The 15,463-nt window shown below is 44.8% G+C and overlaps 1 protein-coding gene across 2 annotated transcripts in view; it reads left to right on the forward strand.

Moving 5' to 3' along the window:
- The window catches only part of ankrd34bb (ankyrin repeat domain 34Bb), a 40,653-nt gene that overhangs the window by 8,873 nt on the left and 16,317 nt on the right, over positions 1-15,463 (forward strand). The window contains exon 1 of one of the 2 annotated variants that reach the window (XM_073067330.1): positions 7,133-7,590. The exons of the other annotated variant lie outside the window; for it this stretch is intronic. The gene's annotated coding sequence lies outside the window, so the exon portion shown is untranslated. Of the gene's footprint in view, positions 1-7,132; positions 7,591-15,463 lie in introns of those variants that run through there. 2 annotated transcript variants of the gene reach the window in all.

Genomic DNA, 15,463 nt, shown 5'->3' on the forward strand with positions numbered 1-15,463 from the left:
ATCTTGTAAAGACACTGCCCAGAAGAAGGCAATGGCAAACCACTTCTGTAGAAAAAATTACCAAGAGCAATCATGGTCATGGATAGACCATGATCACCTACGCCATACAAAAAGGCACATAACAATAATGATGACTGTACTGCTGTCACAAAAAGACAAATTAATATCATACACCTGTGATAATGAACTTGATTTTATTTCTATCTCTTCATATTATGCCTGTGTGATCAATGTAAAATGTCCACTATTTTATTTTCCATGGAGACAGCTAATTGAAGGACAAAACAGTATACTAATTACAAAGACATTTGTTTAAAAATGAATGGTGATTTTGTTCTTTGTTGTCTTTGAACAAAAAAGGATACCAGATTTTAAAATATCAATAAAACTACTCATTACAGGCTGCTAATTGTATGTGGAATATGTAATTATATGAAAATTAGGGGAAAAACTGAAAAGTGGCAGTTCACCACTGGATGCCATTAACTTCAATTACAGCATTTTTGTTCCCTTTCAAACATTCTATTATCTCCGATATCTCCCTAATTATTAACAGGAGCATGGAGTGTACGAGTATGAACACATTTTTCACTCCAATGAGGAAAGAAGAAAGCCAGATCTGGCATTTAGCTCAGCATGTGCACAGTCGAGCACAGTGAGCACAAACAGACAGAGTACTGAAAGAAACCGCAACGGTGCAAACAAATCCAGGAAATTCAGGATCTTCAGACCAGCTTGTGTGTCAGGTCAAGTCAAGTCAAGTCACTTTTTATTGTCATTTCGACCATAACTGCTGGTACAGTACATAGTAAAAATGAGACAACGTTTTTTAAGGACCGTGATGTTACATGACACAGTACAAAAACTACACTAGACTACAGACCTACCCAGGACTGCATAAAGTGCACAAAAACAGTGCAGGCATTACAATAAATAATAAACAAGACAATAGAGCAGTAAGGTGTCAGTCCAGGCTCTGGGTATTGAGGAGTCTGATAGCTTGGGGGAAGAAATTGTTACATAATCTGGTTGTGAGAGCCCGAATGCTTCTGTGCCTTTTCCCAGACGGCAGGAGGGAGAAGAGTTTGTATGAGGGGTGCGTGGGGTCCTTCATAATGCTGTTTCCTCTGCGGATGCAGCGTGTAGTGTAAATGTCTGTGATGGCAGGAAGAGAGACCCCGATGATCTTCTCAGCTGACCTCACTATCCGCTGCAGGGTCTTGCGATCCGAGATGGTGCAATTTCTGAACCAGGCAGTGATGCAGCTGCCCGAGTCAAGCCAGAGATTGACTAGTGATGTGATGCCGTCAGGCATCATCCTGGTAAACCTCCTCTGCACCCTCTCTAAAGCTTCCACATCTTTCCTATAACGAGACAACCAGAAAGGAACGCAGTACTCCATTATGGTTTCAAGTCAAACTCAAGTTTGTTATCATCTGCACCACCTCACGTGCTCACAGGTGCTTTGAGAAACTTCCCTGCAGCAGCGTCACTGGCACACAGCATCCGATAAGCAGCATTCACAAGCATCAGACATAGACCAGAAGTTCCCAACCTCTTTTATACCATGGACCCCTGCCATTAACCGAGAGGTCCATGGTCCCAGGTTGGGAGCCCCTGGCATGGATGGGTAGCTAGTGCCTTTGTTCCAGGGTGGCAAAGGTAAATACCCGAGGACACCCGTTTAAGATGATTGGAGGATAGTTAAGGGGGGGATATCAGAGGTAGGCTATTTACACAGAGAGTGGCAGGTGTGTGGTACGTGCTGCCAGGGGTGGTGGTAGATGCAGAAGCATTACGGACTTTTAAAGGACTCTCAGATAGGTATGAACGATAGAACAAATGAAGGGTTATGGCTGTGTAGGAGAACATTTAGAGTGATCATGGAGTAGGTTTATATTGGTCAGCACAACATTGTGGGCTGAAGAGCCTGAACTGTAATATGCATCTATGTGACTATAAGTCAAACATAATCTTTAGAAGAAAGAACACAATTAGAACAAAAAAAATGAAGCCCATTGTCATGCAAAGTGGTGTTTGTGTTGCCGTATCGAGATATTGATTACATTTTTGCGGTTCGTTCAAGGACAGATTGGTTGAAGGGAAGCAGCTGTTCTGAGCCTGGTGGTGTGGGACTTAAGGCTTCTGTACCTCCTTTCCAATGGGAGCAATGAGAAGATGGCATGGCCCGGATGGTAGAGATCTTTAGGGATCCTCCAGGATAATGCTGTGTGAACAAGGTATCATTAGAGTCATCGTCATAAGCTAGAGTTCCACGTGGCTGCAAGAAAACATATCATTGATATTGTGGAAAGGGGAAGGTAGGTGGGCTCCTGATTTAGACTATAGAACTGTAAAGAACAGGAACAGGCCCTTCCGCCTGGAGTGTTGTGCTGAAGCAGCTAAATTAGTAACCAAATGGCTAAGTAAACTAATCTCTTCCACCTACGCAATGTCATATTCCATTTTCCTCACATTCATGTGCCTATCTAAACATTCCCTCTTTCTGCTTCTACCACCACCCCATCCAGTGCATTCTAGGCACCCACCACTCTCTGTGTAAAGAAAAAACTTGCCCCTCACATCTCCTTTGAAATTGCCCTCTCTCACCTTAAACGCATGACCTCGGGTATTAGACATTTCAAACCTGGGAAAAATATACTGTCTATCTCTGCCTCTTATGAACCTCTATCAGATCTCCCCTTAGCCTCAGCCAGTCCAGAGAAAACTACCTAAGTTTGTCCAGCCTCTCATGATAGCACATGCCCTCTCATCCAGGCAGCATCCTGGTATATGTCTTCTGCAAAATCTCCAAAGCCTCAAATCATTCTTATAATGAGGTGACTGGAACTGAATGCAATTCTCTAGATGCAGACAAACAAGAGTTTTATAAATCTGCAACATACCTTACTGACTTTTGAACCATTGCCTCAACTAATAAAGGTAAGTATTGTCGCCCACCTTCTCTCTTCCGGTATCTTCAGTGTAACGATCTCGCTGTAGGTCCTGTCCAGAAAACTCTCGTTTTCCCGGATGAACCTGAGGTCATCCAGTTGCCTCTCCAGTGCCCCAACGCGGTCCTTCGGGAGATGAACCTGGACACACTTTTCACAGTTGTAGCAGCCGGAGGCACCATCAGTGTCCCTGACCTCCCACATCATGCCCGCATCCTCAAGCACCCTAAGCTTCAGATAACTTTTCTTTTCCTTCTTGACTAAGTTCATCACTTCCCTCAACAGCCAAGGTTCTCTTGACTTCCCATCCCTGTCCTTCCTTCTAACAGGAACATCCTGTCCTGTATTCTGTCCAGTTCATCCTTAAACACCCCCTGCCCCCCTGCTCCACATGTCAGATGTGGATTTGCTCAAAAACAGCTTTCCCAATTGCCGCTCTCATAATTTGTTCTGCTCCAACTTAATACTCTCCCATACCTTATTAAATTTATGTATTCATTTTTGCACATGGTTCTCTGGTGGATACTTTTTCCGATTGCACAGCCTGTGATCTTTATAAATTATTAGACTTTGTTTGCCTGATACAATGCCAGGACCAGAACAACACACACAAATTGTTGGAAGAATTCATCAGGTCAGGCAGCATCAATGGAAAGAAATAAACGGTTATTGTTTAGGGTCTTGGCTTGAAACATCAACTGTTTATTTCCCTCCATAGATGTTGCCTGACCTGCTGCATTTCTCCAGCATTTTGTGGGTGTTGCTTAAGATTTCCAGCATCTGCAGAATGTTGTGCTGCTGGAGAGATGCCAAGGTGAGCATTAGAGGCTATACTTTGTCCGGTTCATCTACTCCTTGTACTTTAAAAAAAATTGGAAGTTTCCAAAAGAAAGAATTGCCTGTGACTTGTTTTGCATCTGAAAAAACCCACAAAATTTTAAAATGAAAAGCAGGGTTACCCACATAGAAAAATGCAAGCAATGGATATGAAGTGTACTTGGTATTTGGGTTGTTATATATTTGTCAAAGAATACTTGGAGTATTGTCCTCAGTTCTGTTCTCCTCATTACAGGAAGGATATAGGAGCTTTAGAGAGGGTGCAGAGAATATTCACCAGAATGCTGGCTGGATGAGAGACCATGTCTTACGAAGAAAGGTTGAGTGAGCTGGGGCTTTTCTCTTTGGAGTGAAGGAGGATGAGAGGTGACTTGATAGAGGTGTACAGTACAGGACTACAAGAGGCATAAACAGAGTGGAGAGCCAGTGCATTTTCCCAGGGTGGCTATGCCTAATATAAGGGGCATAATTTTAGGGTGAATTTAGGAAAGTATAGGAGGGATATTAGTGGTCAGTTTTTTTTTTACATGGAGAGTGGTGGGTGCATGGAACGCTCTGACAGGGGCTGGGGTAGAGTCAGGTACGTTCTTTTCCAAGGGTCGTCACCTTGTGGTAGAGAGGCTTGTGAGTTCCTGAGATCCCGAGAGCGATGCCATCTGGTCACCCATGGCGGGAAGGTCAAGGAGGAGATTCCGGACAAAGAGTGATCGAACCAAGACCTCAGCGGCGGAGCTGACGGAAGATGATGGCACGTCACGGCGGCAGTGAAGGCAGAGGAAGGCTACAACATTGAAAGGTCCCCAGTCGTCTTGGAATCCATGTCACTGGACCCTGACCCCGATATGCCAAGGACCGTGTGTGGCTGTCTATGCATCAGCCTTCCGACGTTCAACCAAGTCAAGCATGGGCGTTCTCCATTAAGGGAATCTACCCTAACGTCCCGTGGGGATAACTTTTTAGTAGTGTCACGTACCCCGTGACCAGGTTACCAAACCAGCAGAAATGGAATAATACGTTGGAGTCTGGTATTACTGTAACTAAAAGTGTTTATTAGTAAACTAAATAATACAGTACTATAAAAATGCAAATATATAAAACAGGTTAGCAATGATATATACAGAAGTGTGGAAATAGGAATCAAAAACCAAGCTCTGTCGAAGTCTAGGGGTAAATGAATAGTCTTAAGATAGTGCAGAATTCAGTTCAGTTCAGTTTAGTTTAAGTCGAGGTAGTTGCTGGTGTACCGTTGGAGAGAGAGAGAGAGAGAGGTGATGCAGTTGCAGGCAAACCTTCTGTTGTCTTCTTGTCCTGCTGTGGTCACCAACTGTGACCCCTCCATACCAGTCCAGATCGTTCTTCAGTGGTGAGCCTGTCACCCCGGCGAGGGTGGACACACACACAAGCCCCCACCGGTCTGCCTTCACACACTGTGAGCCTCTGATCGATCCTCCCAACCCCCACCTTCGCGTGGGTGCACAATGCTCTTCCAGTGTCCCATGGTGAGTCTGCCTGTGTCTCAGCAGACTCACTTTTTATCTCCCCTGATGGGGTACCAGCCATCCATCAACTGTCCATGTCCATCACCTGGTCCCGCCTTGCTGTCTCAGCAGGAATCCACACAAGCAGGCCAAGTGTCCTTGGAGTAAAGTAAACAATTATTGAAAAACCCATAATACTAAATCATCCCTCTCTCTCTCTCATTATCAGCATCTGCAGCAGGATGCCTCCCCCCTCTTCTCTCTCTCTCTCTCGTAGGCAGCATAGTTCACAGGGGGGTCAACTCTGGACTCCATCTCCCCATGGTTTGCTCATCGCACATCACAGTAGAACATAATACTGGACTTGAATGATCGCAATATATTCGGGACATTTAAGAGGCTTTTAGATAGACACACGGATGAATGGAAAAGTGTCGGATTGATCTTGAAGCTGGTTAAAATGTCAGCATAACCTGGTAGGCTGAAGGTCCTGTACAGTTGGTCTAAAGAGTCTATGGTCTGAAGAGTAAGCACATAATCAAATATCTCTGGTCGGTGTTTGGAAAATAAAAGCAGCAACTGGTTCCTGTTTATGGGCAACAGAACCGATTTCTTTTATATGGAACAGGGCCTTCGACACTCATGGTTGTGTCCCCGGGAGGGCAGCCTCACACCTGGTCGGAAGCATGCAACAGACAGGGTGACGGCAACATAAAGAACGTTGATCGCTCAGTATTGTGGCACTGATATATTTTAAAAGGTATCTCCTGGAGGAAGATGTGGCTGCATTTAGGATGGGCCGAGCAAGTGGTATTGCGGTGATCTGGGCTCCATTCTCACCTCCGCTGCTGTCGGTGTGGAGTCTGGAGCGGAGAATGGAACCCAGATATGACCCGTGTTGATTCCCCCACATCCCTAAAGCACGCGGGCTGGGAAAGTAATTCGTCCCTATAAGTTGTCCCTTGTTAACCTGACCAAACGACACATTGCGCTTTGTGGTTCGATGTACATGTGACAAATACAGATGCATTTTATCCAGCGTTGGTTTGTATCCGGAGAATCCGAGGGGGACGCCTGGTCTGTAAACGGGGGTAGAATACGGGAGAACGCGTGGGGATCTCGGGTCCATGTGTGTTGAGAGAGATAGACTTTGGGAAACACATAAAGCATTTTGTAACCTTCTTGGAATTAGACCAACCAACAATGTTTCCTCATTAGTGGGGCAAAAACGCTGCAGATACTGGGAATCTGAAACAACAAGAAACAACAGATAATATTGGAGGCAACACACACAAAATGCTGGTGGAACGCAGCAGGCCAGGCAGCATCTATAGGAAGTACAGTCGACGTTTCGGGCCGTGACCCTTCGTCAGGACTGCCTCGTGTTTGAGATGATATTGGAAACACCCCGCAGGTCAGTCAGCAACTATGAAGAGCGAAACGGAGGGAAGGGTTCCGTTGAGAGATCCTTCCTCAGACGCTTCCAGGAAGGTGAAACATTCAGTAACCTGTTCATCCTGACCATTCATGAGACCAAAATTCCATGCGCCAGGATTCCCGGCGGGATTCCTGCCTCCAGAAGCACGAACTCAGATATTTACACAGAACATTGCACAATACAGGCCCTCCCACCCACTGTGTTGAGCCGACCTTCAATCAAACCCTTCCATGCCACATAACACATGTTTCCTTCAACCACCTGCCTTTCTAAGAGTCTCTTAACTGCCCCTAATGTATCTGGCTTCGACCCCCACCCCCCGCCCGCGTGTTCTGCTCTCCGTCCAAAGAACTGAACTCTGATAACCCCCCATACTTTCCTCCAATCACATTAAAATTATAATTCTGTAGATGCTGGAAATCCAGGGCAACGCGCACAAAATGCTGGAGGTATTCAGCAGGTCAGGCAGCGTCTACGGAAGTTAAAGAACAGTTGGCGTTTCGGGGCGACACCCTTTATCAGTTCATTAAAATGATGCTCCGCTGTACTGGCCATTTCCACCCTCGCAAAGGGTCTCTGGCTGTCCACTCGATCTGTGCCTCTTACCATCTGGTATACCTCTGTCAAGTCACCTCTCATCCTCCCTCACTCCAAAAAGCCGTAGCTCGCTCAACCTAACTTCCTCAGACATGCGAACCTCAAGCCGACCCTTAAGATAAGTGGATTTTAAGACAACTGGGCGGCAAGATTTCCATCTCTGCACCAGAACCGTGGGTTTAATGAGTAACGTTAACGCTACTTGGCGGATCGAGCGATACGGGCGATAACGTTTCAGGTCAAAGATCCTGCGGTATTTCCTCCTTTCATTAAGGGGCAGCCCTCGGTAAGTCGTTATTTTTGAACAGCAACTATCCCTCGTATTTTTAAGTTGAATTATAAGCGTGGGATCGTTGCATCGCAGTATTGCGGCGTCTGAACGGGAGCTGTATCAGTGTGTGCGGGAAGCTCTCCGTCCGTTCCCCAGTGCCCCGGTGAAGGGGAATTAGTGTTCGTTCCAGCGCAAAACTGTTAGCTCCCGTCCTCTGTTAAATTGATCAAATTAATAACATCTTGTGGTTTTATTCTGGTGAACCTACGCGCCTATTTTTTTGTTTGTTTCTTTGGTAATAGTAATTCCCGTAAACATTCTCCTTCAATATTCTTTATGGTATAAACCCAAGATGACTGGCCTCTCTTTTGTAAATTCCACACTGAAGTATACGAGCACCTGCCGGCGCCGCTGCATCCCGGTGCAGATGCGGGCTCTGTGTGTGTGTCGCTGCCCACCGTGGCGGTAACGCCTCGCTGCTGCACACAGCCCCTGCGACTCGCTGCCGAGCGAGACCGTCGCCGCCTGAAGGTTTCATCAGGTGAAGAGCGGCACAAAGTCCAACTCGGAAGCCCTCAGGTGCGATCACAACCCTGGAAATCATTTCCACTTTGCTAATATCCCCACGGCGGCAGCAGTCTGTTAAAAATTAATGACCGTGGTCATTCAGGGATAGGTTAAAACAGACCAGCCAACTGGATACTGTGGTGAATTTTGACGAGAGATGAATGAAGATTTTTCTCAGACATCCAGGAATCCCAGTATTGCTGTCTTGGTGGATTGCATGAATTGACATCTTGTTGAAGATTATTTTCAGATAATTTTGTTTCTTGGATTACACCACAGGGAAAAGAATATTCTGGGTAAGTTTTTTTTTGTTATAATTTAATGTCGGGACCTGGTTTCTTCAAGGCATTTATTTAATGACGAGGATCCTGCAAAAATGAACTGTACTGGTGGTCGGTGTACCAGTGCCTTGTAAAAGTATACAGCTCCCAACCCTCTGTTGACAGTAATATTACAACCAGGCATCCTGATCCTCTTTCAATATATTTTACATTTAGACGACGAGACTATAAAATGTGGAAATAATTGTGAGCGCTGAATACTTTTCACTGTGTATACGGTGCACTGTGAAGTTCTGTATATTTTCCGGGGTTCTTAGAGTGCACTGTAAGGCACTGTAGATTCTTCCTTCCTTCCAGTATTCCTTGTTCTTTACCGTGTCTTCTCCCACTTGCTCTCATGTCCTGAAGATGCTTTTCTCCCCCCACCAAATGGAACAAGCAGCGCAAGGACAGAAAACTGTTTCCAGATCTCATCCACTGCCTGATGTTACTGCAGTGGGTCAGATGCGTGGGGACCGAAAGCGGATTTCTGTTCTTACTGAACTCCTATAACATAAACAATATACAGGTGCAGGTCTAACCACCATCACATGTAACTTTTCACGTTATCTTGTACATGAGAATAATTATGCTCCCCTTTATTTACCTTTATTAGCAGACACTGCAAAAATGACAAATGATTAGTTGTTTTAATGAAGAGTCTCGCCCGAAACGTCGACGGTTTATTCCACTTCATAGTTGCTGCCTGACTTGCTGAGTTCCTCCAGCATTTTGTGTGTGTGTGTGTGTGTGTGTGTGTGTGTTGCTCTGGGTTTCCAGCATCCACAGAATCTCTTGTGTTTATAGTTTTAATTTCTGGCAAACTCTCTGAAATAGGTAATTTGAAGAATTTAGATTTCATTTGGAGTTTGGCAACTGGCTGCTGGGGTGGTTTTGTACAAGTGAAGTTTGATTTTAAATCCAAATCATTATTGTTCATTCAAAGTGTGCTAGCTGACTTGCATTTGGACAGTCGTAATGATATTTACACTGAGCAGAGTGAACAGAACAAACTGTATTCTGATTGGTGGAGGATTGAAGGTACAGATAAGAATGGTATGGTATTGTAATAGGAAACTCACATTAATTCAATACCTGGTTATGTTCTGTAGCTGACAATTCAGTAAGGTAATAATGTTGCTCCTTTATCAAGGACGCCGCAGACTTCTGTTCTCCCATGGCCAATCTGTACATTGAAATCAATAGCATAAGATATAGCATAGTGTCAACTACTGAAGGGCTTTCCTCAAGCAAATGAAACACCAGAGCAGAGCAAGGGCCATTTAGCCCATGATGTTGTGGTAACCTCTATAAAACCCATTCCTTAAGTAATCTAACCCTTCTCTCCTATGCAGTCCAGAACCTGTAGCGTAGTGGTTAGCACAGTACAGGTGACCCATGTTCATTTCCAGCTGCAGTCTGTGAGGAGTTTGTACATTCTCCCTGTGACTGTGGGGGTTTCCTCCAGGTGCTCCGGTTTCCTCCCACAGTCCTAAGATGAACTAGTTAGTAGATTTACAATGGGTCATTGTAAATTGTCCTGTGGTTAGGCTAGACATAAATAGGTGAGTTGCTGGGCAGCACAGCATGAGGGGCCATTGTATCTCAAAAAAGTAAAATAAAACCCACCAATTTTTTCATAATCCATGTGCCTATCGAAGAATCCCTTAAATTAAAGTAAATAAAACAACTAATGGTCAAGAGTTTGAACTAAATTGGTTACAGAAGGATCTAGGAACAACTTTAATATTGAGAGAAAGGAAAAGAGAAGGGCACCGATGCACAGTTATAGAATGATACGAAAACTCAGCACTGAAACAGGCCCTTCGGTCCATCTAGTCTATGCCAAACCATTTAAACTACCTTCTCCCACTCGCCTGCACCGGGACCATTAGCCTCCATTCCCCTACCATCCATGTACCTATCCAAACTTCCCTTAAAGGTTGAAATCAAACTGGCATGTATCACTCGCGCCAGCAGCTCATTCCACACTCATGACCCTCTGAGTGAAGAAGTTTCTTTTCATGTTCCCCTTAAAATGTTTACTTTTTGCCCTTAATCCATGACCTTTAGTTGTAGTCCCACCCAACCTCAGTGGTAAAAGCCTGCTTGCATTTGCCCTATCTATACCCCTCATAATTTTGTATTCCTCAGTATTCTATGTTCCACGGAATAAAGTCCTAATCTGTTCAATCTTTCCTTATAACTCAGGTCCTCCAATCCCAGCAACATCCTTGTAAATTTTCTTTGTACTCTTTCAATCTTATTTACAGCTTTTCTGTAGATATGTGATCAATACTACAAACAATGCTCCAAATTAGGCCTCACCAATGTCTTATACAATTTCAACATAACATCCCATCTCCTGTACTCAATACTTTGATTTCTGAAGGCTAAAAGCTTTCTTTATGACTCTGTCTACCGTGACACCACCTTCAATGAATTATGGACCTGTATTCCTAGATCCCTTTGTTCTGTAGCATTCATAAGTGCCCTACCATCCACTATGTGAGACCTATGCTAGTTGGTCCTATCAAAGTGCAATACCTCACACTTTCTGCGTTACAATTCATCTGCCATTTTCCCAGCTGGTCCAGATCCCACTGCAAGTTCTGATAATCTTCCTTGCTGTTGACTACACCCTCAATCTTGGTATCATCTGAAAATTTGCTGATCCAGTTGCTGACATTATCATCCAGATTGTTGATATAAATGGCAAACAAGGGACACAGCACCAATCCCTGCAGCACACCACTAGTCACAGGTCTACAAGAAACATTTCTAAAAAGTAGTGTTGAACCAAGACAGATGCATGCAATCAAGAAGATGCCTTGTTTTACAAAAATGGTCCATAAAGAATTGGAATTGGTTTGTTGTTGTCACATGTACTGAAATACAGTGAAAAGCTTGTCTTCCACACTGTTCATAGAGATTAATTAATTACACAATGCATTGAGGTAGAACAAGGTAAAAAAAAATAGAATGTAGAATAAATTGCAACAACTACAGAGAAACTGCTCTGTAGGTAGACAATAAGGTGCAAGATCATAACCAGGTAGATTGTGAGATCAACAACCCATCTTACTAGGGGACCATTCAATAGTCTTACAGCAGTGGGGTAGTAGCTGTCCTTGAGCATGATGGTGTGTGCTTTCAGGCTTTTGTATTGTCTATCTAATAGAAGAGGGGGAAGACAGAATGTCTGGGGCATGGAAGAGTCTTTGATTATGATGGCTGCTTTACTGAGCCAGTGAGAAGTGTAGACAGCGGTTTCCAGCTCCTCTCTCGTATCTCTGTAATCCTTTTGTTCTCCTCTTTTATATTAGAAAATAGCTTACCTTCATACTCTCCTACCCCCACCAATGACCCCTTCTCCCGTCTTCAACACTCCTCCTCTTCATGGACACCCCACTCTGGTCTTCTGCCTGCTCTGGGTCTCTTTATTGCTAATTACCGACGGGACATCAACTGTCTTGACTTCACCACACCCTGTTCCAATTCCAACCTCACTCCTTCCGAACGCTCTGCTCTCTGCTTCCTCCGCACCAATCCCAACCTCACTATAAAACCTGCTGATAAGGGGGGAGTTGTTGTTGTCTGGCGTACTGACCTCTACCTGGCCGAGGCACAGCGACAACTCTCTGATACCTCCTCTTATTTACCCCTTGATCATGACCCCACTAAGGAGCACCAGGCCATTGTCTCCTATACCATCATCAACCTTATCAGCTCTGGGGATCTCCCATCCACTGCAACCAACCTCATAGTTCCCACACCCCGCACTTCCCGTTTCTACCTCCTACCCAAGATTCACAAACCTGCCTGTCCAGGTAGACCTATTGTCTCAGCTTGCTCCTTCCCCACTGAACTCATTTCTGCATACCTTGACACTGTCTTATCCCCCCTTGTTCAATCTCTTTCCACCTATGTTCGTGACACTTCTCATGCTTTGAATTTTTTCAATGATTTTAAGTTCCCTGGCCCCCACCGTCTTATTTTCACCATGGACGTCCAGTCCCTATGTACCTCCATCCCCCACCGAGATGGTCTCGACACTTCACCTGTGAGTCGGCTGGTGTGGTATACTGCGTCCGGTGCTCCCGGTGTGGCCTTTTATATATTGGTGAGACCCGACACAGAGTGGGAGACCGTTTCACTGAACACCTACGCTCGGTCCGCCAGAAAAAGCAGGATCTCCTAGTGGCCACACATTTTAATTCCACATCCCATTCCCATTCTGATATGTCTATCCATGGCCTCCTCTATTGTCAAAATTAATCCAAACTCAGGTTGGAGGAACAACACCTTATATACCGGCTGGGTAGCCTCCAACCTGATGGCATGAACATTGACTTCTCTAACTTCCGTTAATGCCCCTCCTCCCCTTCTTACCCCATCCCTGACATATTTAGTTGTCTGCCTGAGCTCCATCTCCCACTGGTGCTCCCCCCCCCTCTCCTTTCTTTCTCCTGAGGCCTCCCATCCCATGATCCTTTCCCTTCTCCAGCTCTGTATCACTTTCGCCAATCACCTTTCCAGCTCTTAGCTTCATCCCACCCCCTCCGGTCTTCTCCTATCATTTCGCATTTCCCCCTCCCCCCACTACTTTCAAATCTCTTACTATCTTTCCTTTTGGTTAATCCTGACGAAGGGTCTCGGCCCAAAACGTCGACAGCGCTTCTCCCTATAGATGCTGCCTGGCCTGCTGTGTTCCACCAGCATTTTGTGTGTGTTGTTGTTACCTTCATATTACATCTTTTCTCACTTTATGGGATTTTTACTTGCCTTTTGTTGGTTTCTGAAGCTTCCTTAATCCTCTACCTTCCTGCTAATAGCCATTGCTCTCCTGCTGTCATTCCTGTTAATATCTCCTTCCAATCAACTTTGGCAGCTCCTCTCTCATACCTCTGTAATATCCTTTACTCCACTGTAATACTGAAACATCTGAATCCACTGGAATACTGATACATCTGACTTTAGCTTCTTAGTCTCTAACTGCAGGGTGAATTCTATCATATTATGATCACTGTCTCCTAAGGGTTCCTTCGCCTCAAGATCCCTTATCCAATCTGGTTCATTGCACAACATCCAACCCAGAATTGCCTTTTCCCTAGTGGGTTCAACCACAAACTGATCTAAAAAGCAATTTTGTTGGCATTCTACAAATTCCATCTCTTGCGATCCAGCACCAACCTAATTTTCACAACCTACACGTACCTGCGTATTGAAATTTGTCATGACTATCATACCATTTCCCTTTTTACATGCCTTTTTTTATCCCCCATTATAACTTGTATCACACTGTTCGGAGGCCTGAATATGACAAGGGTCTTTTTATTCTTGCAGTTTCTTAACTCTACTCCCAAGGATTCTACATCTTCTGATCAAATGTCACCTCTTTCTAAGGAATTGATTTCATGTTTTACTAACAGAGCCACCCCACTCCCTCTGCCTATCTACCTGTCTTTTGATACAATGTGTATCCTTGGATGTTAAGCTCCCAACTATGATCTTCTTTTAGCTACGACTCAGTGATGCCCACAACGTCACACCTGCCGGTCTCTAACTGCGCTACAAGATCATCCACCTTATTCCATATACTATGTGCTTCCAAATATAACACCTCCAGTCCTGTACTCATCACCCCTTTTGAAAGGTGCAAAGCCATGCTGTTTCCAGATATGATGCTTTCTATGGTGCATTGGTAAAAATCGGAAATGATTGATGGGGACATTCTAAACTTCTTTAGCCTCCTAAGGAAGAAGAGGGGTCAGTGAGTTTTCATGAGTGTGGCCTCTATGTGGTTGAACTAGGACAGGTTCAATTTCTGGAACTCGAAGCTCTCAACCCTTTGATCTTCAGCACTGTTGATGTAAGACCGTGAGACATACGAGAAGATATAGGGTCACTTGGCCCATCGAGTCTGCTCCACCGTTCCATCATGGCTGATTTATTATCCCTCCCAAGCCCATTCTCCTGCCTTCTCCCTGTACCCTTTGACACCCTTATTAGATAAGAATCTATCAACATCTCTTTAAATATACTTTATGACTTGTGTTCCAAACCCACCTGTGCCACAAACTCCACAGACTCACCACCCTCAAACTAAAGAACTTCCTCATCATCTCTGTTCTAAATGGACGTCCTTCTATTCTGAGACTGTTGACGTAGACAGGAGTGTGTGCATGCCCCCTCTCCTGAAGTCAATAACCAGCTCTTTTGCTTTGCTGACGTTGTTGGACAGGTTGTCATAACCCCGTGTTACTAAGCTCTTTATCTCCTTCCTCTTCTCTGACTCATCGTTATTTGAGACATGGCCACTGCAGTGGTATCATCCGCAAAATGGTATATGAAGTTAGAGCAGAGCCTGGCCACATGGTCAGGCGTGTACGGGCAGTAGAGCAGAGGGCTGACGATGCAACTTTGTCGAGCTCCAGTGTTTGGAGTGATCATGCTGGAGGTGCTGCCAGTCCTTACAGAATCCAGTCTGTTGGTCCAAAAGTCGGAATCCAGTTGCCAAGGGAGCTGATGACTCCCACGGTCTGGAGTTTGGTGATGGGTTTGCTTGGAATTATGTTACTGAAGGTGGAGCTAGAGTCAGTAAACAATAGTCTAACATAGTGATCCAGAGATGAGTGTAGAGCCAGGGAGATGGTGCCCACCTCTCTCAGCTGTAAGTGAATTGCAGTGGGTGGAGATTGTCTGGGGGGCTGGAGTTAATGTATGCCGTGGCCAGCCTCTCAAAGCACTTGATGATGTCAGAGCCACTGGACGGTAGTTGTTAAGGCATGTAAATCTCTTGGTCTTGTTTCGATATGCCTGAAGTCTAAAAAGTAACAGCGATCTCAAACCTTACAAAGGTGAATTAAGTCATAGCAAATGACTGGAGGATCACATCTGTTACTAGTATGAACAGGGTAGAACAGATCCAAAAGTAGAGATAGGTTTCTTATCTTTGAGTAACTCCGTGAATGTCATGTGCATGAACCTTCAACAGGCCT

Source organism: Hemitrygon akajei, chromosome 2 (assembly GCF_048418815.1).
Source record: "Hemitrygon akajei chromosome 2, sHemAka1.3, whole genome shotgun sequence".
NCBI lineage: Eukaryota > Metazoa > Chordata > Chondrichthyes > Myliobatiformes > Dasyatidae > Hemitrygon > Hemitrygon akajei.